At 54.8% G+C, this 10213-nt stretch overlaps 1 long non-coding RNA gene across 1 annotated transcript; it reads right to left on the bottom strand.

The window, feature by feature from the left end:
• Positions 1–7223: 7223 nt before the first annotated feature.
• LOC141408295 (uncharacterized) lies at positions 7224–8895 on the bottom strand. Its single transcript, XR_012421861.1, has 2 exons — positions 8730–8895; positions 7224–8551 (listed from the first exon to the last, which is right to left on the bottom strand). It is a non-coding gene; the product is annotated as an uncharacterized lncRNA (long non-coding RNA).
• Positions 8896–10213: the final 1318 nt, after the last annotated feature.

Raw genomic sequence — 10213 nt, 5'->3', positions numbered from 1 at the left:
CCAAAGATGGGCTGGCTTTGCCCATCTTAGGGTTGTTGGCCTGGAGCTCAATTGCTCTGCGATGGAGGAAGGTGACTCTGGAGCTCTCACAGGCATGGGGAGGGGCAGAGGGACAGAGAGAAGAAAGGGACGTGGGAAAGAGACCACACAACCCCTTCCATGAGGCTGGCTGGATCTTCAGTCGTGTGGCTGGAACTCCAGGAGATGTCCCCTGAGCCCAGGAAGCAGGATCAGTCAGGAGAAGGCCCTAAGGAAAGGCTTTGGAAACCACCTGTGGCCCCGCTGTACTCCAGGCCAAGGAGAGACAGACAGAGAGGGGCTCCGGGCAGCCAGTGGCACTGAGCTCTCAGGGTCCAGGACTGGGGCAATATTCAGGCTATACTTTCATTCCATAATGGCAACATAACAGAGTGCAGAGTGCTGGCTAAAGAGTGGGTAGCTTGAACCTGGTTCAAGGCCAGCCTCTGGCAGCTGCCACTTTTTCTTTAGTTTAGCAGTGGCCAACCTGCGCAACAGACCACTTACCACATGCCAACACTGGGTACAGTCTGTGTTGTAGGGGTCTTGGGAACCTGAATCTTGAACGCACCCCTGTGCTCTTTCTCTCGCTGGGGACCCCTCACTGGGCTGTCTTGGGTTGTGCTCCGTTCACTGGGCCAGCTCTTCCCCGTGCCCCCAGCCCAGCCTTGGCACTGCATGTGGAACTCAGATGGGGACAGTAGCAGCTTTCAGGAAACTGCCCAGTGACGGGACTGGGCATCACACAGAGGGTGACTCATGTTCTAGTCTGTAGTTTTGACGGAATGCTTCTAAAAGTTCCTGAGAAAAGGCGCAATAGAAGAAAAGATGTCTGCAAACGTCTTCAACGCATCCGCATGTTTAGCCGATAGAGTGGCTGCCGTATTCAACCAGGTTCTGAGTTGCAGGAAGCTGACTCCAGGGGGGCTGGTGGGTTGACCCCTTTGGCTTCCAGTTGCTAGGCAGCTCCCCTGACTTTGTGGATACTGCCCTTCCCCGCACTCACCACCTCTGCTACAACATCCTGTCACTCAGAAATCCCAGTAATCCGACCCCATGTGCACTAAAAACAAAAAATTAGCTGGGTGTGGTGGCGGGCGCCTGTAATCCCAGCTACTTGGGAGGCTGAGTCAGCAGAATTGCCAGAACCGCGGAGGTGGAGGTTGCAGTGAGGTGAGATAGTGCCACTGCACTCAGGCCTGGGCAACAGCATGAAACTCCATCTCAAAAAAGAAACTCCAGCAATCGTCACAAACAAACAAGCTAACGGGCAAAGGACACACTAACAAACGGCGGCTTTGATGACCAGGAAAGCACACGGAGCTCCCATGAGGAATGTGTTTTAACTAGACGTGCCTCTTTGGGGAAAAAAGAAAAAAAAAAGAAACTCCTAGTAGAAAAAAAAGCCCAGTGCTGCTTCTGCCAAACTCAGCTCTGGCAGCAGCTGCTCCTGTTTAGAAAGACCTACATCCCAGGAATATTAAATGTTTTATTGTGATTTTATTTTATTTGTTGATGCAGAGGGTTTTTATTTTATCTTTTGAACCAGTAGCAGCAGCGGGAGAGGGAGAAACGGGGGAGCCGCAAAGCTGGCTGGGGATGTCCTCCCTCCTCTGTTGGGGGTGGGGATGACGCCCCAATCCCCTTCGCTTGGCTTGCTGGCCATGCAGGCCCCTGTCTCTGCCATGGCGTGGGGACTTGTGGTATTGGGAGGGAAAGAAGAAGTAAAGAGAGATGAGGGCAGAGGAACTGGGGTGTCCAGGGGTGTTTGGCCCAGAGCAAACCCAGCTGGCGCTCCCACATTCTGGGTCCGTCATCTGCTAGGACAGGCACAGTGGGAGGGGTGTGCCCTCTTTCCGTCCTTGGGGAGGTGCGAATGGACTAGATCCAGTCCAACCCCCCAGCTGGTGGAGACCAAGTCCCTGCAGAGGCTGCCCAGGACCTGCTGAGCGGCGACCTTGGGGGCGGACACCCTATATGCACCCAGCACTGAGGGTATGCGCGCTTCTCCTGTGCTGCCTGGGAAACAAACAGGAACGACCACAGGCGTCCACCCCCAGGGAAAAGGGTGAAGAAAGTGCGGGGCCCTGGCGGGGTCTCTCTGGGTTTGCAAGGAGAAGCCAGAGCGTCACAGGAACCCAGGAGGTGGGGGGGATGCAGAGCAGGACCTATTATTCCTGAATAGGATTATGAATTTTAAAAGATCCGGAGGAGTACCCGAGAAATTGTTCATGATTGTTGGGGGAAGGGAAACATTTTATCTTAGACATCTGGTATGGCTTGAAGTGTATTTTTTTTGGGAGGGTGACATGTATTATTTTTATTAAACAGTACTAGCTGAAGCCGTTACCTCTAGAAACAGGAGTGTGTTTTGTGGGAGGGTTAGGTGGTTAAGAGACATATTAGAACTGCCTGTAATACTTCCGGGTTTTTTTTTTCTAACAAACAGAGATGTTCTGGGACAATTAAAAAAATCTTTAAACTCCAATAATAAAGAAAAACAAAGCAACTCCTGGCTGCAGCCTGTGGCCTTTTTTCCCCTGCACACCCTGCCCGGGAGCTCAGGTCTTAGGAAGGCAAGTTCTGGCCTGCAGCTTGCCTTCCTAGGAGGCTTCCCCGACTTCTCAGCGTGTGTGCTGCGGCCAGGGCATCTCGGCACCTGGATCCCAGCTCCGTGGGGCTCCAGGAAGGCTCAGGGGACACAGTGGTTACTTGATCCTGCTGTCTGCTGTCAGAGGAGCATGGTGGGAGCCCAGGAGGCTGGCCCAGCTCCCCAGCAATGCATGACACTCCTGGCACCGGTCCCAGCCCTGCAGACAGACAAAGCACCATCGTAGTCTCCAAAGTCCTCTAAGTCCGGGTCGTTGTTTGCTTCTCAAAGGAGCCCTGGTGGACCCTGAGCCAGCAGTCCACACCTTTGCCCAGGGGGAGCTCTGACTCAGCTCTCTCGCTCCTTCCCCCTCACCCAGGGCCCCTCTGGTTCCTGAGGCTGAGGGACATGGGCTTGTAGGGGGAGGGTTCTTGGGGGAGGCGTCCCAGACCTATTCCCGGTGCCAAGCTCCCCTCCCTCTCCCCCCATTCCCCCATCTCCTGTGTTCCTCAGTGCCTGGCAGGTGGCATTGTTCAGCACCTGACAGCTCTCTCCACTCCCACAGCGCCTGCCTCCTGCACTGTTGTGTCAATTTGGACAGCTGTCAAGCCAGCTCTGAAACACACCCAGTGTTCCCTACCCAATTCTGGAGGCCCCACTCTGCTCCAAGCAGCCTGGCGACCTTGGGTGTCCTTTTTCCCTTCTGGGTCAGGGATCCCACCTGGGTTGAAGAGAGCAGGGGCAGTGTGGTGCAGCAGGAGCCTATTCCCATACCGTGCGCTTGCTGAGAGCTCGTTCCCCTGGGACATGAGAGATGCACCACCTTCCTGCCCAGCTGGGCAAGAACATCAGGAGAGCCGAGGTTCCAGGAGGCCTGGACGAAGCAGTGTTTTCAGTAATGCAATATGCAGCACTGACCAGCGCTGCAGCATACCAGGTGCAATGCTAGGGGATAACAGATCACAGAGAAAGGCTGAAGCACTCAAGGACTCACAGTGCAGTGGAGTGGCCAGCAGACAAGTGGCTGGCGAATGATGTGAGAAATTCCACAGTGAAGACATTTGAAGGCAGCAAGACAGGGCTTTGAGTCTGCCTAGAGGAGCTCAGAAGCCTTTGCCGAGGTGGGGGCATTTGAGTTGGGCTTTGAAGGATGACTAGGAGTTCACCAATTCAAGGAGACTAGAGGGGCCTGGCAGTTAGCAGCCAAAGCAAAGAGAAAGCAACACATGTTTCACCCAGAGAGGCATCAAAAGGGCAGTGGTGGAAAATGAGGCTGGAAAGACTCCCCAGATAGTGCTGAGCCTTTGTATTTGTTAAGGTGCTTTTGGCTGTCATTAAACAAATTGTCCAAAAAAGTGTATAAACACCCGTCATGTCTTACTGTGTGATATCGTTTGGATGGTCCCTCCAAATCTAATGTTGAGATGTAATCCCCGTAACTGCCAGAGCCTTGAATGCCAAGACACTTAGGCCACAGTGGGAGGGAGAACCATTAGGGCTCAGGGCCCAGGGCGTCTGGTTGAGAAGGAGGCACTGATGTCCGTGGTTGCTCCCAGCACCTCCCCTTCGAGTCCTCACTCTGGTCCTAGGAGGCAGCAGCAGAGCTGTGTCTGAGCTGCAGCCCCTGAGGTTCAGGCTGAGGATGGATCAGCGACACGGGCAGCAGGACCAGAGCAACAGCCTCATGGATTCTGGCCTTTCCTCAGTCCCCAGGGAGAGGCCCCTGCACCAGCAGCACTTTGCAGCAGCCTGGAGGAGCAGAGCTGGCCTTGTGCCCTGTGGAGTGCCACATGCAGGCCCTGAGCAGACACGCTGCACAGATGACCTCGTCGAATCCTCAAAGTGACCACCTCCTAGAGCGGACACTGTCACTACACCCACTTCACAGACGAGGCAACTGAGGCCCAGCAAGGCTCCACACACAGCTGAAAAGTGCAGGCAGAGGGAGAAAGCAGGACTTCTGCACGCACCTGCTCCCACCCTAGGCTGCCTGGGAGGCTGGGGCTGTGGGGTGGGGGCTCCCTCCACCTCTGAGACCCCTTCCCTTGCAGGGCATAGCCAGTGAGTGCTCTGGGCTTCCCACAGACAGACAGGAGAAAGAAATCAATTTCCATGGTATTCAGGTGCTGTTACTCACAGCAGAAACGGATCCCAACACACCTGAGCCCCGTACCCTTTGGGGTCCTGTACGGTATGGCCAAGTGCTGTCACCACACCGTCTCCCACAGGCCCCCCCAACACCCACAGGATTCCCTGGGCATCCTCATTGAGCAAGTAAGAGGACCGAGGCTGGGCAGTGTTCAGGTGGCCCAGAGCCAGATGCCATGCGGTGGCTTCAGCCGTGGGGCCCTCTGCCCTCATTCAGCCTGTTTCCCCAGATGCTTGAGTGGCAGCATTTGTAAACTGCTTATTTCTGAGTTCTCTGCAGACATGTTGAAGCAGAATCTCTAGTGACAGGCCCAAGAACATGCATTTCTCCGAGGTCGTGAGTGAGGCTGACGAGCTGAGCTTGCCTGAGGCAGAGAGGAAAAGAGAGCTTTCCAAGGCCACACAGCCAGCCAGCGGCAGAGCTGAGGTCAGAGCCTAGACCCGACTGGATCCCAGGCCATGTTGGCTGGGGTTGAAGTGAGCATTGGCTCCTGGGGCCCCCAGAGCTACAGGTGAAGGGGTATAAAGGCCTAGGGGCTTGGCTGGGCTTGGAGAGCTGCCCAGCTGGTGCATTCCAGGCCAGAGCCTGTTCATCCTGCCCTGGGGCTGGGATTGCAAAGCCAGCAGAGCACTTGCTGTTCCTCTGGGCAGCTGGGACAGCTTTGCCAGCCAGCGCACACTCTTCGTCCTGCTGGGAATATCCAAACCCTGCTCAGGCAGGTTCTTGCTCCTCAGAGGCTCCCAGTCTCGGCTCCTGACTCTGGCCACTGGCTCCACCCCGGGCTCTAGGCTTCTGCTCTGCTCCCAGGGACTGCCAGCAGAGAAAGCTCTTAGTAGTTAATGGGGGAAAACACTAATCTGGGCGAAGAATCCCTGGGCCGGGCACCTGGCCCTGCTCTTACCTGGCCAGGTGGCCTTCGACAAGTCATGGCCTTACCTGGACTTGGGGCTGTACCTCTGGATGGCCTGAGATTCGGCCTGCATCATCCAGAGTTGAAGATGAGTGCTGGTGGGCTCTACTCCCCTTCTCCAGGTGAAGAATCTATTCATTCATTCAGTCATTTGACATTCAAGAAATATGTATTCAACACTGACTTTGTACCAACTTCTAGGCACTAGGATACCACAGGGAACAAATGCAGCAGTAATCCTTCCCCCTTTAGAGCTGATGTTCCAGGAGACCCATGTGCACAGGGTGACATCATTAAGTATTCTGAGATTAGATGGATGGACGTGTGGATGGATGAACAGATGAATGGATGGATGGATGAACAGATGGATGGATGGATGGATGAACAGATGGATGGATGGATGGATGGATGGATGGAAGGATAGATGGGTGGATGTATGGATGCACAGATGTTTGGATGGATAAATGGACAGATAGATGAATGAACGATCGATGAATGGTAGATGGATAGATGGATGGACAGATGAATGAATGGATGGAGGAATGGACAGATAGTTGGGTAGATGCATAGATGGGTAGACAGATGAATGGATGGATGGATGAATGAATGGATGGTAGGTGGATAGTTGGATGGACAGATTAATGAATGGATGAAGGAATAGATAGAAAGATAGATGGATGGATGCATAGATGGATAGACATATGAATACATGGATGGATGAATGGATGGATGGTAGATGGATGGATGGATGAATGGATGGACAGATGGACAAGCAGATGAGTGAATGAATGGATCAATGGATGGATGGATAGACAGATAGGTGGATGGACAGATGAATGAATAGATGGAGGAATGAATAAATGGGTGGATGGATGCATGGATGGATAGACAGATGAATGGATGGATTGGTGGATAGATGGATGGATGGATAGATGGACAGACAGATGAGTGAATGGATAGATGAATAGATGGATGGTAGATGGACAGATGGGTGGATAGATGAATGGATGGATGGATGGATGGATGGACGGATAGGTGGATAGATGGACAGATGGATGAACCAATGGATGGATGGGTGGATGAGGAGGGGAAGAAAACTGAGCCCCTGCTCTCCTCCCTGTGGCTGCATTTCCATCCAGGACAGAGCTGACTGGCTGACTGGGTCTCCTGGACAGAAAGTGAAGGGGGCAGTGGCTTGGCTGAGGCAGGGCTGGGGATGACAGTAGTTGGGCTCTGGGGAGACTCTGGTGATGGATGGGCTTGGTGTCAGTGAAGGTGGCCTGGGAGGAGGTGGTAGGGGATGGGCTGAGTGTTACGGGCACAGGAGACGCAGTTCAACCCTGTGAGTCTGCCTCTCTTTTGCCTCTTTCCAGGTGGGAGACTCTCTTTGGGTTTGAAAACCCCCAGTCTGAGATGTGCTGTTTCCCTTGTGCCCCACCAGGGCCCAGTGTGTAGCGTTCTGGGGACACCGGGTGTTGGTGAGAATGAATCAGGGAGCCATAGTCAGGGGGCTCAGTGCAGGGCAGGGGTGAAAGGAGCACTGGAAGCAAGCGGGCCTGGGAGTAGGGCATTTATTTACTATTTGTGGGGGCCATCTCGGAGGGGTGCCCAGCAGGCTGGGGTGGCCTGCCACAGCACTCAGTCCTCTCAGCAAGTCTGCAGCAAGAACCTGCTGGAAGCTGCGACGTTCACAGCTGCAGGATGGGCAATCGGCTCTCAGAGTCGGGCTCTGCTTCCATCTACAGGCCTGGATGTGAGGGCAGAGGAGCACTCAGTCTGCTGAAGGTCTGCACAGCTGGGCGGCAGCGGGCGAGATTGGCATTCACTCAGCATGCAGCTACTGGGTGCCTGGCTACTGCTGGGAAGCAAGCTGAGGGCGAAGACGGCCCCACAGGGGCAAGAGCTGGGTCCACCGCAGGAGGTCACTCCCCAGGCATGCAGGGCACAGAGTCAGGGGGAACGAGCTCCCTCCCCACGCACCCCTCCCCAGCTGTCTCCCTCCCCACGCACCCCTCCCCAGCTGTCCCTGAGTCACCAGCACCCTTCCCTTCCACTATCAGGGAGGCCCTGGAGCTGCTTCCTATCTCCCACTGTCCTGTGAGTCACCTCCCCACCCTCCAAGTCCCTCCCACACGGTGCGATCAGCATTCCCGCCTCTCTGCCCATGAAAGTGATTTCAAAAGGCAGAGGCAACGGGTGGTGGGTGGTCAGGTGGGCAGTGCCTCTCACCTCCCAGTCCATCTTTCTTCCCACAAGTGGGGCAGCGGCAGGGCTGAGAAGACCAAATTCAAAGCATCCTGGAAGGCCTTGGGGTGTGAAGGGCACCAGGCAGCGCATGAGGCTTTGAGAGGTGCCCCTGCCTTGTGCCAAGCAGGCTCCTTCGCTGCTCTGCACACTGTGACTTGAGCAGGCTCTGGAACCCGTCTTTCTACCATCAGAGTGATACATGGGCTAGATGTCAAGGAAGATGGAGTGTGTTCCTCCAGGCCACAGCCCTGGGCCTCTGTGACAACCCCTTTGAGATGAAGAGACCTGGGTGGAGAGCCTGCGGCAGGGACGGTGGGGACATCTTCAGTGCTCTGGCATGGGTTCATTCCTCAGCATGCTCCTGCAGCCACCCCGAGCTGAGGACGAGGCCCAGATCCACAGTGGCCTGGCAAGTGCTCCCAGCAGAGCGAGCAGAGCTGGGCTTGAGTGCTGTCTGCCCTGTGTCCTGCGGCGAGGCTAATCACCTTCTGTTTCTGGGTCTTGAATCCCTTTTACAGCATGGGGGCTGGATGCTCTTTGAGCTTCCTCCTGGCTTCGATCCTGGAAACCCACACCTCCTTGTTTGCAGTTGTGTGACTTGGTCAAATCGTGTAACCTCTTGAGCCTCAATTTCATTCTGTGTGAATGAAACAGACAGTGAAAGCCCTGAAGATTAGATTTTTGATAGAAGAATTGTAATAGCAGTGACCCCATAGCCCTTTACCATTTGCAAGGTGCTTTCAGACAAAATATCCCACTGGTCCCTCCCAACAATTCCGCCACCAAAGGTGTTGTTACTTTCATCCCCAGCTTACAGTCTGAGGAACGAAGGCCCAGCTACCGGGGCAGGTGCGGAGGTGGGCCTCGCTTCCAGGTCTCAGCCTCTGGATGAAGGGCGAGATCCCTGCAGCTAAGGACGAGCGAGTGGTGGCACAGAATGTCCAGCTTGCCGGTCTTTCTTTCCCAGTCTGGGGCATCTCTGTGAAGTCTGATGAGTGGCAGCCCCTCCCCAGGTGCTAGTGCCAGGCGGCGGAGAGCTGCTTCTGACAGCTGTGCAGATAATCGTCACTTCTCCATCGCTGCTAATAGCATGTTTAGCTTGCCAACTCCTCTGTTCGCCTGGTGCCTCCCACGGGCCCAGAGCTTGGAGTTTCTTCACTGCCTGGGGCGGGGCAGGCTGGCAGAGGGGCATCTCTGCTCCCTGTCCCTGGCTGCAGCCAGCAGCTCCACCCAGGGCCCTGCACCTGGGAGGCGACTGCGATTCCATGCCTTGGCTCCCACCACTCCAGGGAAGTCCGTCTGGGCTCTGGAAGAGCAGAAACGGCCTCCTGCAAATCTCCTACCTGACACAGGACCAAGTGTGGGAAGGCTCTGGTCCAAGGGGCTTTCTCCAACTCTGGACCACAGGGAGCCGGCAGGATGGGGGCCAGTCCACCTTCAGATTACACCTGTACCTCTGACTCAGATGCCCTTGCCTCCCAGGCCACCATATGATGTCTCCTGTTTGCAGATCTGGCCATGCTGGGGGCAGGATGGAACCCCAGCCGCTCAGTTGTGACCCTTCCGAACTTGTTAGGTTAGCAGAAAACTCAGCTCACACTCTCGGGGACTGCTCCTCCCCTGGTTCATCCACAAACCCCAAAGGTTCATGGGATTCCTAAAAGCCGCCTGCCAAATTTCCCTCCTGTAGGGAGAAGACCCCGTGGTCTGGCAGGACCCACTGCCCTTGGCCAGGCACCCCTCGCTTTGATCCTGCGTCTGGCTCCTTCCTTAGGAGCCTGCAGACCTCTGTGGGGCCACTCCCTGGTGACCCACCCAGCCCAGGCAGGATGGACCCCACAGTGGACCACACTTGGTTCTGTCCATCTCCCTGCCTTGGGAAAGTACTTGCCTGTGGTTTGGATTCACCTTTGACCCTGTGGCACACTTCTGGAATGTTCCCTCCATGAGGGCAGGGACTTGGTCCTGTTCACGGGATCTCTCTGGCACATGGAGCAGCTGCGTAGCCCAGACGGGGCGCTCAGTCATCCTCTGCTGCCTGAACAAATATGTGCAAGTTTGTCCTTTCACTGCCCTTAACATTATTTTATGAGTAATTTTACAAGTTTACCATTTTTCTTGGATGTATAATAAATATCCCATCTTATTGACCCACAGTTCCCCCTCCCGCCACTTGCAAAGTATTTTGGCTGACTCGACTTTTTTACTATAATAAATAATGTTGCTATAAACAGCTGTGCACGTATAGCTATTTTTCCCTTTGCAATTATATTTTTGGGAGGAATTCCAAACAGTGGAA

The sequence above is a fragment of the Macaca fascicularis genome, chromosome 13 (genome assembly GCF_037993035.2).
Source record: "Macaca fascicularis isolate 582-1 chromosome 13, T2T-MFA8v1.1".
Classification (NCBI taxonomy): Eukaryota; Metazoa; Chordata; class Mammalia; order Primates; family Cercopithecidae; genus Macaca; species Macaca fascicularis.
This window is presented reverse-complemented; position numbering and strand designations above follow the sequence as displayed.